A 14,635-nucleotide genomic window follows, 5' to 3' on the forward strand; every position below is an offset into this window, starting at 1 on the left:
AAAGGACTTTACTGTTGCTCATTATCTCACCTGGCCTCTCGCTGAGCGCCCACCTGGAGTCAACTGCCTTCTGCCTGAGACAGCTGTTCCTGATGTGTGGGTGAGCATTGTGTAGACCGCAGCTTGGGGAAGGTGGGTGGTGCTGGCAGAAGGAAGGACATCTTTTCCTCATTCCAGATGGCAGAGGTGAAAACTTCATGAAGGAAACATGCCAACTGTTTCCACACTGCCCCTAAGCTGTGTCAGCTTTATGTCCACAACAACCAAGAGAAAGGGAAAAAGACTTCAAACCTCAGTCAAACACTGCTTTGACTACACAATGCCAATAGTTGGTATTGCTAAAGTTGTAGCTACCCCAGACTGTCAGACAGACCCTCTTAACCAGTATGTTGTCACTACCGAGCACTACCGAGATAGGTAATAACCAAATCACTGGTGTCTTCTGGCATCTTAGCAGAGTCAACTGCTATCCAGAGGTTTCGGATATCCCAAAACACTGGCTGTTTTGGCCGAACAAGGGGCCTGACCTGCCCATCAATGACATGGCCAATTCACCTGTTTCTTTGGCTTTGAGCCGAGCCAGCCTCTGTCACAGTCTAGCCACACTTAATTAAATCAGCAGTCAGAAAGATTCCATTGCTCCTTAGCTCCCCAGCCCTATGAATGGCAGAGGGCCAGAAATAGGGCCTGTGGGATTATTTATGAGCTGCGGTGAATCACAACCAACTAACTTTTCCTCCTTGCCTCGTGTTTTCATTAAGATAGAGAGACACCTCAATATTTATTGCTGTCAGTGTACTTTGCTTAAAAATCAACAAGGGCCAGTGCTGGGAAAAATGGGAAAGGAAGTGGATATTAACTTTAGGACCTCCTACATTTCCTCTACTACTACTGTCCTTCATTTTGGATCACTTAATCCAGTCTCCTATCCCTCAAAGCAGGATCACCTGCTATAATGTTCCTTTTACAACTTCACCCTTCACTCCTTTCCTACTTCTCTCCTTCCAGTCAAACTTACCTGCCCTACATTTTCGTGCATCCACTCTTACATTTATCCATTCAACAACTAGATTTTGAGTGCTGATTATGTGGTAGGATAGTGGCTCATCATGCTGGGACCCAGATGTGTAATGTAACCATTTTGGACATAATACCTCAATATAAAAGAGTGATTTAAGGGGTTGGGAGTACCATGGCAGGCCCAGGGATGAGGAGTCACCATATGGGACCAGCAGGACTTCAGTGACTTCCTGAAATCAGAAAACAAGGCATCAGGCCTTTGCTCCTTCTCTCTTGGTTGGGAGCATGGCTCTTCTCTTGCTGTTCAGACAGGACTTTGTATAACATGAAAAAGATGAAGTTCCCTATCCTCAAGGACACTATAATTGATGGGATTCCTTGCCTCACTCACCCTTATAAACTGGAATGAAGGACAGGACCGTACTGAAACTGAATTGGTCTCATCTCCGTCTCCCAGGAAAAGCAAAAAAGCACAGCTCTGCCCAGGCCAGCGGTCCCAGCCATAGCATCTGTTCCTGGTGTCCTATTTGTCTTAGAACCCAGCGCATTCACCACGTGATTAATGGTGTTCCACTTGATAGGGAACAGAACGAGCAATGATTTGTCATTCACCATAAAGTACTGCTATTTCATCTGCTCCTATTCCCTGGGACGCAGCTCTGGCTGCCTTGCTCTATGCATCAATTTATAGTTTATCCTAAGACTAATGATGCTGTGTTTAAGAGGCAAGGTGGGGCTTTGTTTTTGTGTTCTACCAACAGAGGATTACATTACTGATTGATCGTACGTGGTTGTCTGAGGTAAAAACATTTTGAATTGATACCTGGATTTGGACTACAATCAACTTCCTTGACAATTGCCTCTTGGTACTGAATAGATCAAGGAGGTGCAGCTTTCTAATAGGGCCTCCAGGAGATGTTGACAAGCCCTGCTAGAAGCGAGCAGTTTGTTGTGGTGGAAGGGAGGCACATTGATCATCCAAAGGGCTGGCTTGCGGCTTTTGGGAACCTGAGGACACGCTCTAAGACCGTGCGACTCCAGACAGCTGAAATGGGACAGAAACAGCCATATGCTGACAGATGTTGAACAATCAGCTCTCCTAAGGGAGAAGTGCCAATTTCCGTGGTGTAAATACTCCCGCCACGGCCAATTTCAAGCCACCGATGTGATGTCACGGATCTTAAATCTGGGAAGAGATGTATGTACGTACACCATTGGCTGATGAACTGGTACAAACCGGCCCAACACATCGCCGGAGAAGGACTACTGTTTAATATTTATTACCTACTGGCTTGTTCTAGGAATATTTTTTTTTCTCATGAGGAAATTGAGCCTCAGAAGAGGTACGTAACTTGCTCAAATCACACAATTATAAAGGTGAGCCTTCTAACCCAAAGGTGGCCCCCTCCTCCTCACCCCCTAGTCCAGGACACAGAGCTGTCTTGTTAACCCTGGTTGCTGATTCTACAGCTCATGGTCTCTCAGGAAACCAAGCTGCTGATACAAAGAGCAGCAAGATCCAGGGAATCCACTTCTGTCTAAACCTCTGCTACTTAAGCCTGATTCATCCTGTTCTTGCCACCTAACGTGTATTAGTGGGAAAATTCAAGTCTGCCTCTGAGCTCATTTACCAATTTCTTCAGCCCCGGTAACTTTAGAAAAGGATATAAACTTCCATGGTGACTCTTGCCTAGAGTCTGGGGAAGGAACAAGATGACCCCTAGGAGATCCCAATCATCACAGTCCAAGAAGCCAATTCAACAACCAATTTGGCTGAAAAACCAAATCACTTCCCCTTGGATTTGTTTTCTCCACTTCTAATTTTCCACCCACTGTCTTTGCTAGTTCATTTCCTTCCTAAACCTCGGAAGCAAATGAAGCCGTGGCAGGGGGGAGTGGTTCCATGAGGGGGCCGGGGCAGTGACCTGCCCCGGTGCTCCGGCTGTCAGGCTCCGGGGGCTGCACAAAGCAGCAGGGCATTAATGGCTATTAATATCCACGAAGGAAGTGCTGAAAGGCCAACAACATAATTACCATTTATTCATCATATCAACTGGTCCTCAGCTCCTTCTGGCAGCGTGTCATATTGTCCTGAAGTGGGCAGTTGGGGAGGAAAGGGAGAATGAAGAGGAGAATCAGCCACTTCTTCCCACCCACCTCCTGACCACCCTGTGATAGGGACGTGGGTCACACTGTAGGACACCGTGGTTCCTAGCAGATCCCACGTATCTCTGAGTACCGAGGCCGGCAGAAGTTTCTGGGCCCCTTCTGGATGGTGCAGAGCGGCGGTCAAGGAAGGTGGCTGCCAACACAGGGTGGTAATGCCAGGCTGTCCCACCCCTGCTTCCTGTTTTCCAAATCAAACCCTCCAGCCACAGAAGGCCCCGTAGGGCAAGCAGAGTGGGATGGACTGTCAAGTGCCAGCAGTTTGCAGCTCCCGAGCAAGGCTGTTTTCTGGACTGCTCATGAAACCAGGTCATTTCCTGAGGATGCAAAGAGAGGAGGTGCCCCAGCCACTCTTTCTGGCACCCTGCTCCCCAATCCTATCCCAGGAGAACGGAACAGTTTGGCTTCTGGGGATTCCAAGTCTGGACAGGGATGGTGGGGAAGAGATTAGTGCTGTGTTTTCTCTCCCCCACACCCCCCCCCCCGCCGGTACCAGCTTGACTGGCAGCCTGGGCAAAGAAGAGCCCATTCTAAATGCTCCCTGGGGTCCAGAATGGAACTCATTACATCAAACCTGCCGGTAGCCAGCAGCTCTGCTTTGTGAGCTGTGAAACAAATGTTTATCCACCACTCAGTGCGGTTCAGAGCTATTTAAGGAGCTCGGGGTGTTGAGCTACAGGCAAGAGCTGTGTGTGCAAGGCCAACGCTGGCACAAAGAGAGCTGGGCAGATCTAGGGACTGGAGCCTCCAGCTCTCCCAGCTTCAGGACGAGGCCGAGGGCAACAACCGCACAAGACTGGCGTCTTTGTGCATGTTGCATTTTGCCTTCAGCCGAAGCATTTCTTCCCTCTCTTTCTTCTTTCCTCTCGGTCTTTCTCTTTTCTCTCTCTCTCTCCTCTTCTGTTTTCCTTCTTTTTTTCTCTCTCTCTTTTATCTCCCTCCCTCCCCTCTCCCTTCCTTCCTTCCTTCCTTCTCCCTTGCCTTGCATCCCTTTATGTCCCCCTTGTCTTCCCTTGGAAAGGTCCATGGTTATCACTATACCCTAATATGCATTTTTTTCTCTTATGGAGACATGAAATTCAGAGAATACACAGAATAATAAAATAAAGCTAAAGCCTTTGCCCTCACAAAACTTACAGGCTAAGGAAAACCCAGCATAGTGTGGCCCAGTAAGTATTTGCCAATGAAGGGATCCAGGTCAGCAACAGAGCATGCCCTGCGTAAGCTCCCTGGGCTCCTTTTCTTGAATGACTCGGGAGGCCAATAATTCACGGTCTATGTGTGCCAAGGCGGGGAGGCGTCCAGGGCACAGCATCACGTGCAGTAGCTCTGTGGGCCTGGAGCCCACAGGTTGCATGTGGAAGGCTCAGATCCTCTGCCCTGCTTTTCATGGCTTCACTGAGATGGCTATCAGCTGGGGTGTACATGGTTTCTGTTTAAAGACAACTCGAGAGGCATTGGTGAAGGAACCCAAATAAGGCTGAAGGATGAGGGGAAAGGAGGTGGCATTCACTGCCAGGAACGTGTCATAGGCCTTCTCAACTACTTCTCACAGTAACTACTGAGAAGCGACTTTTCTGCTCTGGTCATCTATGGCTGTGTAACAAACCACTCAGAATAGCACCTTAAAATGATAATGATAATTTATTTTGCTCACAAATCTGGGGTTTGCCTGGGTTCACCTGGGCAATTCTCCCTGGGGAGTCTCTCTTGCACCTGCAGTTAGAAGGTAGATAGTGGGGGCTGGGGTCATCCTGAAGCCTTCTTCACTCCATGTGCCTCGAGCCTGGGCTGAGCGGATACAAACACCTGAGATAGCAGAGCTGTTTAAAGGACAAGGATGTGAGTGAGAAGCCTGGCCCCAGCTCCCCACCAGTATTCTTAGGGACCGAAGACAGAAGGGCTGGGCTCACAGGTCCACACAACCTGTTTCCCCACCAGGAGAGGGATCTGTTTTTCTCCTTCAGTAAGAAAGTGTTTCCTGTAGGACCCAGGGAGCCCAGGCCTGGCCACGTGCTGGGGGCAGGATGGGGGCCAGTGCTGGAAAGAATCACTTGGCAGCCCGGGTTCACAGTGGCACCATGCATGCCAGCGTGCAGAAGCTCACCGGGTGAGCCTGAAAGCCCGTCCAGCACCCAGTGACACCGCAGGCTTTTCAGGTCTGTTGGATCCTATGAGCTACATGGGGCAGGACCACTACCATATTTCTCAGATAAGGAATTTGAGACACTGGAAGTTTATAAGGCTCTGTGAGCATTCATCGCGAAGTCCCACCAATCCAAGATGGGGAGACAATGGCCATTTAATTGGTCACCAAACCCTCTTTGTACTACCTTGTCACAGGCAGTCATCCCTGAGCTCTTCTAACCCCTGGAGAGTCCGCAGTTCAGGCCCACAGCTAATGGGCAGGACAGGGAGTCGTGTGGGTCTCCCTGAGTCCCCTCCTGCATGCTGCCCTCCGAGACTCCTGGCTGCTGGCTCCAGCATAAGAACCTCACCTCCATGTATGGCGTGCACGGTCTACGGAGTGCTTTCACTTTGCTGTCCAGTTGACCTTATCACATCTTTGCAGAAGTGGTTCTGCTGTAATTGCCTTATTGTTCTATAGTTCTTATTACTTTAGGGCCTGAGGAAAGAAGGCTCACCGAGTTCAAGGGGTCTGCTCGGATTTCTAAGGCCAATACGTGACCGAGCTGGCCATTCAACAATGGTTCCAAAGTACAGGAACCTCTCTCACCACGCTGCCACTGGTCTGCTTTGGTCACTCCCCGGCTACGAGCCAGTAGACTTCTCTTTGAATCCCCCAAGTTGCAGAAACTGGGTCTTGTCTAAAGGCAGGACAGTGCCAACTCCCATTAAACCAGGTTATTCACAGCAAGGGGCTGGAGGACCAGGAGAGGTAGCCAAGAGCCGTCTCCCTCTATGGTGTGCATACACACACACACACACACACACACACACACACACAGCTTGTTTGGGCGGAAAGGCTCTTGGCTCTCTGCTGTCTCTTTCTGTTCTTGGGGATTTGGGCCAATGAAAGGTATATGTGAGAAAGCCCAGAGAGCATGGGATAAGAGTTGACAACATTCAGGAAAATGAAAACTCCATTTCAGCTTGACTTCCTCAGAACGGCTGGCATGGGTTTCGGAGGTGGATATAAATGATGCATCGACTGGTACTGGGAGCCTCCCCGGGTGTGGGAGGTCCCCGTAGCTCTTCTCCCAGGCGCTGAAACCACGGAAACTCTTCCAGCCTCAGAGCACCAGGCTGTAACAGGCCCAGAAGGGCTTCCCCCTATAAGACCCTGCTAAAGCCTGTCCATCTAGTTAAAACTGTTTAAACCCTGTGGTAATGGGGCAATTGCCACCTCAGTTGTCTCTAATGCCACAGACCGATGGGTAGGCTCGTATGATGGACAATTGCCAACCAACCCTCTCTGAACTTTGATTCTGTGATATGAAGGAAGCCCAAGGCCCCCTGCTCCAAAGTCCTTCCCAGCTTGCTAAAAATCCCATGGGACAGCTCTCCTTCCTGCTGTTAGCCTCTGGCCTCCACCCGGCAGCTTTGGGATGCAAGCGAGGACCTGCAGGTGCAGGAGAGAGACAGGGGTGAGGGCGACGGAGGAGACAGGCTTCCCTCCTGCCCATTTTTTGCCTTTCACGTTGGGAACTTGGGACAGTTAACAGCCACAGAGGAGGTTCACCTGGCAGGAAGCAAAGCTGAGTCACCTAAGAGCAGGTTCCTCTGGGAGGTGATGTGCACAGTGGCTGGTTGGGGGTGGGGGGGGACTTGGGGATCAGATGGCTCTGACTTTGAGTGGCAACCTGACCACTCACACAGCTCCGTATCCCTAGGCTAATGAAGATCTCTGAGCTCCAGTGAAGTCCTCTGAAACACAGAGAAAATAATACCGTGTCATAAGTTTCTTGAGGAGTAAATGAGATCATTAATGTAAGCTATTTGGCACATGCTTGGAACACAGAAGGTGCTCTGTAAATAGTAATTGCTATTATTGAGTCCAGGAAACTCTGTCCTTTGGGAGAACTGAGATAAAATGACAACAGCAATAACAAGAATAATAGGGAACATTACGCGATTGGTTTTATGATGTGTCAGGCGTTCTTCTAAGCATGGGGCATGTATTAGCTGATGTGATAGCAACAACAGCCCCATGAGGTGGCTACTACTATTTGCCCCATTTTACAGATGGAGAAGCTGAGGTGAGATGTTTAAAACCCTGACCAACTGCATACAGTGGAATATTATTCATCTTAAAAAGGAAGGGAATTCCAACACAGTCTGTAATATGGATGAATATTGAAGACATCGTGCTCAGTGAAAGAAGCCAGACACAAAAGGATAAATATTATATGATCCCACTCATATAAGGTACTTAGAATAAGTAATTAATAGAAACAGAAAACAGAATAGGGGTTATCAGGGGGTGGGAAGAAATAGGAATTGTTTAATGGGTATAAAGTTTAACGGAGTTTTGTTGAAAAATCATTTTTTTAAAAAAGATTTCATTTATTTATTCATAAAAGACACGAGAGAGAGAGGCAGAGACACAGGCAGAGGGAGAAGCAAGCTCCATGCAGGGAGCCCAATGTGGGACTCGATCCTGGGACTCTGGGATCACACCCTGAGCCCAAGGCAGACGCTCAACCACTGAGCCACCCAGGCGGCATCCTGAAAAATCATTTTTTTAATGAGATATAGTTGACATCTAACATTATATGAGTTTCAGGTGTACAGCATAATGATTCAATATTTATACATATTGTGAAATGGCCACCACAACAAGTCTAGTTAACATCCATCACCATACATGGTTACAGAGCTTTTTTTTTCTTGTGATGAGAACTTTTAAGACCTCCTCTCTCATCGGCTTCCAAATATGCACTACAGTATTAATAATTATAATGACCACGCTGCCCATGACATCCCCAGGACTTACTTATTTTATATCTGGAAATTTGTACATTTTGACCCCTTTCATCCATCTGCCCAGTGCATCCTCTGCCTCTGGAGACCACCAATCTGTTCTCTACATCTAGGAGCTTGTTTTTTTGCTTTTGAGGTTATTGTTTTAAATTCCACATGTAAGTGAGAGAATACAATATTTATCTTCCTCTGTCTGACATATTTCACTTAGCATAATACCCTGGAGGTCTATCATGTTGTTGCAAATGGCTCGATCTCATTCTTTTTATGGCTGAGTAATATTCTATAGTGTGTATGTAGCACATCTTCTTTATCCATCCGTCTACGTATGGACACTTGGGCGACTTCTGTGTCTTGGGCATCGTAAACAATGCTGCAATGAACACGAAGGCACCCAGATCCTTTTGAATTAGTGTTTTGGTTTTCTCTAGATAAATACCCACAAGTGGGATTACTGGATTATAGGGTAGTTCTGTATTTATTTATTTATATATTTATTTATGTATTTATGTATTTATTTATTTATGTATTTATTTATTTAATTTTTAGGAAACTCCATACTGTTTTCCACAGTGGCTGCACCAATTTGCATTCCCAACCACAGTGCATGAGGGTTCTGATGGGCAGAGTTTGTTTGCAAGATGAAGACGTTCTGAAGATCTGTTGCACAATAATGCGAAGATACTTAACAGTACTGAACTACTGACCTGCGTGCTTAAAAATGATTAAGATGGTGAATTTTGTTACGTGCATTTTGCCACGAGTGTAAAAAGATATATGTACCATCGCACTTTAAAAATGTTTGATTGTATTTAGATACATGGCTATGGGCATTTGGATGTATGCACAAATATAACAAAGCTGAACATAATCACTCCAAAATGTTCACAGTGCTTGTTTGTATGTATTAGAATAGGGGTGATTTTGTGTTTCTCATCTAAATTTTCCATTCTTGGGCAGCCCAGATGGCTGAGTAGCTTAGCGAAAACTTCAGTCCCGGGTATGGTCCTGGAGACCCAGGATGGAGTCCCACGTCAGGCTCCCTGCATGGAATGGAGCCTGCTTCTCCCTCTGCCTGTGTCTGTGCCTCTTTCTCTGTGTGTGTGTCTCTCATGAATAAATAAATAAAATTATAAATAAATAAATAAATAAATAAATAAATAAATAAATAAATAAATTTCCCATTCTTCTGCAGTAGTACATGTTGTTTGGTCATTAAAAATAAAGTTTCAGAAAAGGAGCTTAAAAAAATAAAATGTAATAATACTTCTTTAGAAAGAAAGGCTTAGTGAAAACCAACATCACCACCAAAAAAATCCTGTCCAGGAGAACCCAGCTAGTTGTGGCAGGGCCAGGATGCAAACTCAGGTTCCCGAGGTTCACATATGCCCCCTCTCACTCCGCTATTCTGTGACATCAACGTTGAGATTCTTACTTCCCAGGTGAGGAAACTGAGTCTGGGAGAGACTGAGTGACTCATGACAGTCACACAAGTAGAAGTATGATGGGAGCTGGGACTCCAACCTGAAGAGCCTGCTTCCCGTGGGGTTTAGGATAGCTGAAGGCATTCCCCAGGCTGCGGATTCAAATCCTTTGCCCATTTTTAAATTAGGTTATCTATTACTGAGTTGAAAGAGTTCTTTATATATTCTGTACACAGTCTCATATATTATTTGCATATATTTTCTTTTATTGTGTGAGGCTTTTTTCACTTCCTTAATGGTGTCTTTTAAAGCATGAATGCTTTTAATTTTGATGTATACTAGTTCATCATGCTTTTGGTGGACCACGCTTTGGGTATTATGTCTAAGAACTCTGTGTAATCATGATTATGAAGACTTTTTCCAATACTTTCTTCTAAAAGTTTCATTATTGCATGTTTTACACTTAGATATGTGACCCATTTTAAGTTATTTTTTTGTATGAGCTGTGTAATGTAGGTGGAACTTCACTTTCTTGCATGTGAATGTTCCATTGTTTCAAAATAATTTGTTGAAAGGACCGTCTATTCTTCCTTAAATTGTCTTTGCGCTTTTGTCAAAGCAGGAGCAGAGGAGGTCGATTCTAGAAGCACAACTAGCAAGAAGAGGAAGTCAGGACAGAGAGGGCACCCACCAACTGGGGATGAGTTCTGGAAGGGAGGGAGATAGACCAGACCTGGGTAGGCACTTGGTGTGAGCTGTGCATGGAGGGGCAGGCCCAGCCTCGGAGGCTTTATGGGATGGAATCAGGGCCCGGCCTCATCCAGGGGCAAATGGAGCTGCAGGAGGAGCTGGTGGGCCAGAGTAGGGCTTTCTGCAGGGTGAGGAGAATAGGATGCCCCTCAGAGTTTAAGAAGGTACAGCGGAGGAGTGGGTCCCTCTCCTCTGTACCACAGAAGCACTGGCTCTACCTCTGACCTTGAATACTGACCATCTACGCAGCGGGGGAGGATGCTTGGGCTGACAGATGTTCTGGGAGAGGGGAGGGCACCCTTTGAGCTACCCGGGCACTCATTCGCAGCCACGGGCCAGGCCAAGACAGGCACCGCCTCCTGGCTTCCTTCCTAGGGCGTCAGACCCATGAGGCTGCTGTGTGGAGTCAGGAGAAGTCAAGGGTCTTGGGTCTGGGCACGAGATTGGGCAGAGCTCGGGGGCACCCAGCTGAGGAGGGGGTGGAGGAGTGAGGTCCGAGGGAGGGGTGGTGCTCGGCTCCTGCGCTGGGCTTCCTGCAGTAGCCTGCGGTCCGGGTAGAGAGGCTCTGCTGCTCACGGCTGTTCCATGTGTCTCTGGGTCTTAGTTACCACATCTGTAAAGGGGGAGCATGTAACCACTTCTTCAGGGTACCAGGAGGATGAAATGATCAAAGGTAACATCCTGTACCTAGGAGATATGCAAATCAACGTGAGTGCCCCTCAGAGGGTTGTTTGTTCTCGATCATCCTACAGCCCTTCTCTCCACTTTCGGCTGAAACAGAAGGCTGCAAGCAGAGTCACTGGCTTGCACGGGACCGGACAGACAGACAACAAAAATGCCCTCCAGGCCACGGACAGAACCAGGGCTGGGTGCAAATGACTGCAGTTGGGCCCTGCGCGTTCCTGTCTGTGCTTGAAGAAAGGGAAGAAAGGCCTCCATGGATCAGAAGCCTCTGGAGGCAGGGGTGGGACATGCTGACCTCACGGAGCACATTTCCCCTTCTCTCCTTCTCCTCCACCCAGAGCCCCACCACGCAGGCAGCTCGGTTCCACACCAGACTGGCCCTCCGAGAACTGGCATTGTCATTCCATCCTCATCTTTACTGGCAATATGGAATAAATAAATGCAGGGTTCCTGAAGCTGCCTCTTTGAAGTTTAAAACAATCCGGTGTAGGCCCCCTTCACCTGCCCAGATACCCGAGGCCGTGGCTCCCCGTGCCCCCCTCCGCACGTCTGCTGCTATCTTCCACACACATTAAAATTCCTCTCCAAGGGGTGCTTTAGAGGCAGGGATGGCAGGGCAGACATATAATAACGGCCAGCGGGACCCCTGGGCAGGAGATTCTGATCGCCTGTACACTGAGAACGTCTCGTGGAGAGAGAGGGGGAAGCAAACCAGCCAGAGCCGGACTAATTGCCACCAGGGACGAGGGCAGAGTTCGCTCAGGTAACAGGTGCGCCTTGTCTTAATGAAGACTGACTTGTTTGCCCACAGCTGCCTGCAGAGGTGAGAGGGGCGGGAGGGGGGATGTTGGCCGCTTGGCTCTGCGCTGGATGCCACCAAATTAGAGGAGCTGGCTTTGTCCCCTCCACGACCCACCCTGGGGCTGGACATGTGGGAAGAAGGGGAGATAAATGGTATCCCCAAAATAGTGCTGTCCTAAAAGAATGGTGGCAAGTCTTGATTATTTGCGGGTGGTGTGCTCGTTTTGCGAGGTATCTCTGGCCTTGTTACTGCTCAGAAAAGTTCAATGAGGGGACTGCAGGGACAGTGATGGGACAGGGAGGAGAGGGAGGAGGAGAGAACGAGAAAGGAGGGAAGGAAGGGAAGGCCAAGGGTGCGCTGTGGGGAGGGAGGGGGGATGAGAGGGAGCAGTGCACAGCTCTGAATGTGATTCGACAACAAATGTTTATTACTACTGCCTGTCTTTTGTCTGGTGCTGTGCTGGACACTGGGGACACGGGGAGGCTGGCATGGAAATAGGGGTGCCATGGTGGAGGCTTTGCTGGCTGTCCCAGGAGCAGAAAGAGGAGTGAAGGGAGGGGAGTTAGGAAGAGCCACAAGGCACAGGGAACACTTCAAAGGAAGATTTGGGGGTGAACTGGAGTTGACATGGTGAGGCAATGTTGGGATAGGGGAGGCTCAGTGGGGAGCATTCCAACAGGGGGTAGATGATCCAAGGAGCAACTGGGCGCAGTGCATTTGTGGTCCCTGGGATGAGAGAGGGGACCCGGAAATGAAGCTGCAGAGGTCTGCTGCGGCCAGAGCATGAGCATGTGATCAACACCCCAAGAGACAGGACCTTTATATGGGAGATGCCAGTGGCTATTAAGGGAGGTTTGGGGTGACCCACTGCCGTAGACACACTGGGGGTTGTAAGGGGCTACTGAACCTTTCAGCAGACCTTTGAGCACCTCCCCGCATCTTCCCATCTCAGCCTCGCATCCCTCTGCTAAGAGGCAGCAGAATAATCTCTGCTCAACAGACAGAGGCACAACACACACAAATGGCAGGACTGTGACCAAGGTAGCTCCGTGTCTGGTTTGAGCTAGTCCAACCCCTGACCCGTCACTCCATTATCTGATTGCAACTGATGAAAATCACTGATCACTGAACTGGCCAAGATTGAAAGGATGAAATCCTGGAATGGTCAACCAACTATCCAAACTACCCATGTCCCGGGTAGTTGGTCTAAAAGTCACCACATCAGTGCAAAGGGTGGGGGGGGTATTCGCTTCCCATGGGAAAACAAAACCAGAGAGGGCAAGTCACTTGCCCATCATCACACAGCTAGCGTGCGGCCGAGTTAGGATTTGAAGCCTGGTCTGAGTGACCCAACATCTCATGTTCTGTGTACCAACACATCTGGGAACAGCGAGGCTTCTAATAAGAGTTAGGGGAAAGCCTGGGGATGAGAACGGGGTGGAGGCAGGATCTCAACATTGATCCAGTGGCAAGAGCTTGAATCTCGGTTAATTCTATCTTATGATTTATTAGTTAGGAATAAAGGGTTGGGGAGGACAACACATTTGTGTTGGTTTTGTGTTGTGAATTTTTTTTTTTTAATCTCTGAGATGTCCCCAAATGTTTACCCTGTAAATTTGTTCAGCGGAGAGGTGGGTAAACACGAGCATTCGGAATGTGAACAGCATCATCCAGCCAGAACGCCTGGCAGGTTTGCCGAGGTAGATGTAAAACATTGCAAACAGCATGTGGGAGCAGCGAGGCTCCCCGAGCAGGAAGCAAAGCCTCAGCGTGTAGCTCGTGGCCCCCACGGAAGGCCACGGCATGCAGAGAGGGGGAGTGCCAGGTTGCCCAGTGGGAGCGGGGTGGCCCTCGGGGTGCCCCCCTCAGGAGGGCGAGGCCGGGCCGCTCACAGCACACCCGCTTCAAGCCTCACTGCGTTCAGTGAGGTGCCATCTCCACGGGTCAGTCTTTCACGTGGCACCAGCCCCATCTCCCTGCTCAGCTGCAGAGCATTAACCGGGCCCTGCCTCGGTCACACATGCCATTCTCAGATTCCAAGACCGTCCTGCATGGCCCCAGGTGAACAGTTGGAGATTAGGGGCTAGTGAGCATCGCGTCACTGGAAGCATCCAAGAGGACACGAGGTGAGCATCTGCACTGCATAGCGTACTTGCCAAGGGCACAGATGCTGGAGTCATGCTGGTCTGAACTGGAATTCGGATTCTACTGTCTATTGGCTTCTCTTCTTTCAGCCTCAGTTTACCCATCAGAGATGAGGGGTGAGATTGCTTTCTACCTCTGGGGGCCGTAGTGCGAAGATGAGGCAGGAGAAGGACTAGCAGGCACAGTGCCCCACACGTAGTGAAGTGCTCAGTCCCTGCTAATAGTGATGACGAGGGCAAGGGCTAGAGACAGGGTGGAGGGGAGGAGGGGGAGGAGGGGGAGGAGGGGGTAGTAACTCGAGCGAGGCATTTAGTGGTCTCAGTGGGCCCACTATAGCACACACCGTCTTAATAGCCCGGCTTCTGTCTGAGGCCCCACGCAGCAGACACTCTCAGAAAGTCACAATACGACCGACCCCTGACACCCTCCCTCCCTTGTGAGCCAGACACTCTGACCACACGGGTTCTGCCCAGACCCCGTGGACAGTGGGATGCCATTCATCCCCGAGCCCTGCTTAATCGTTAGCATTTTGCAAACCACTCCCTTATTGGCTGTGAGGACAATGATATCAAAAGGACCTCCTGGTGACTTCACAGTTGGGAAAAATAGATGCCCCTAAGTCATACCCTCTGCCCTCGGCTAAGTATCAAACTTCTCTCTTCCCCCGGGAAATTCCTTCTTTCATTTGCTGCAAAGTGAC

The sequence above is a fragment of the Vulpes vulpes genome, chromosome 12, assembly GCF_048418805.1.
Source record: "Vulpes vulpes isolate BD-2025 chromosome 12, VulVul3, whole genome shotgun sequence".
NCBI classification, from domain to species: domain Eukaryota; kingdom Metazoa; phylum Chordata; class Mammalia; order Carnivora; family Canidae; genus Vulpes; species Vulpes vulpes.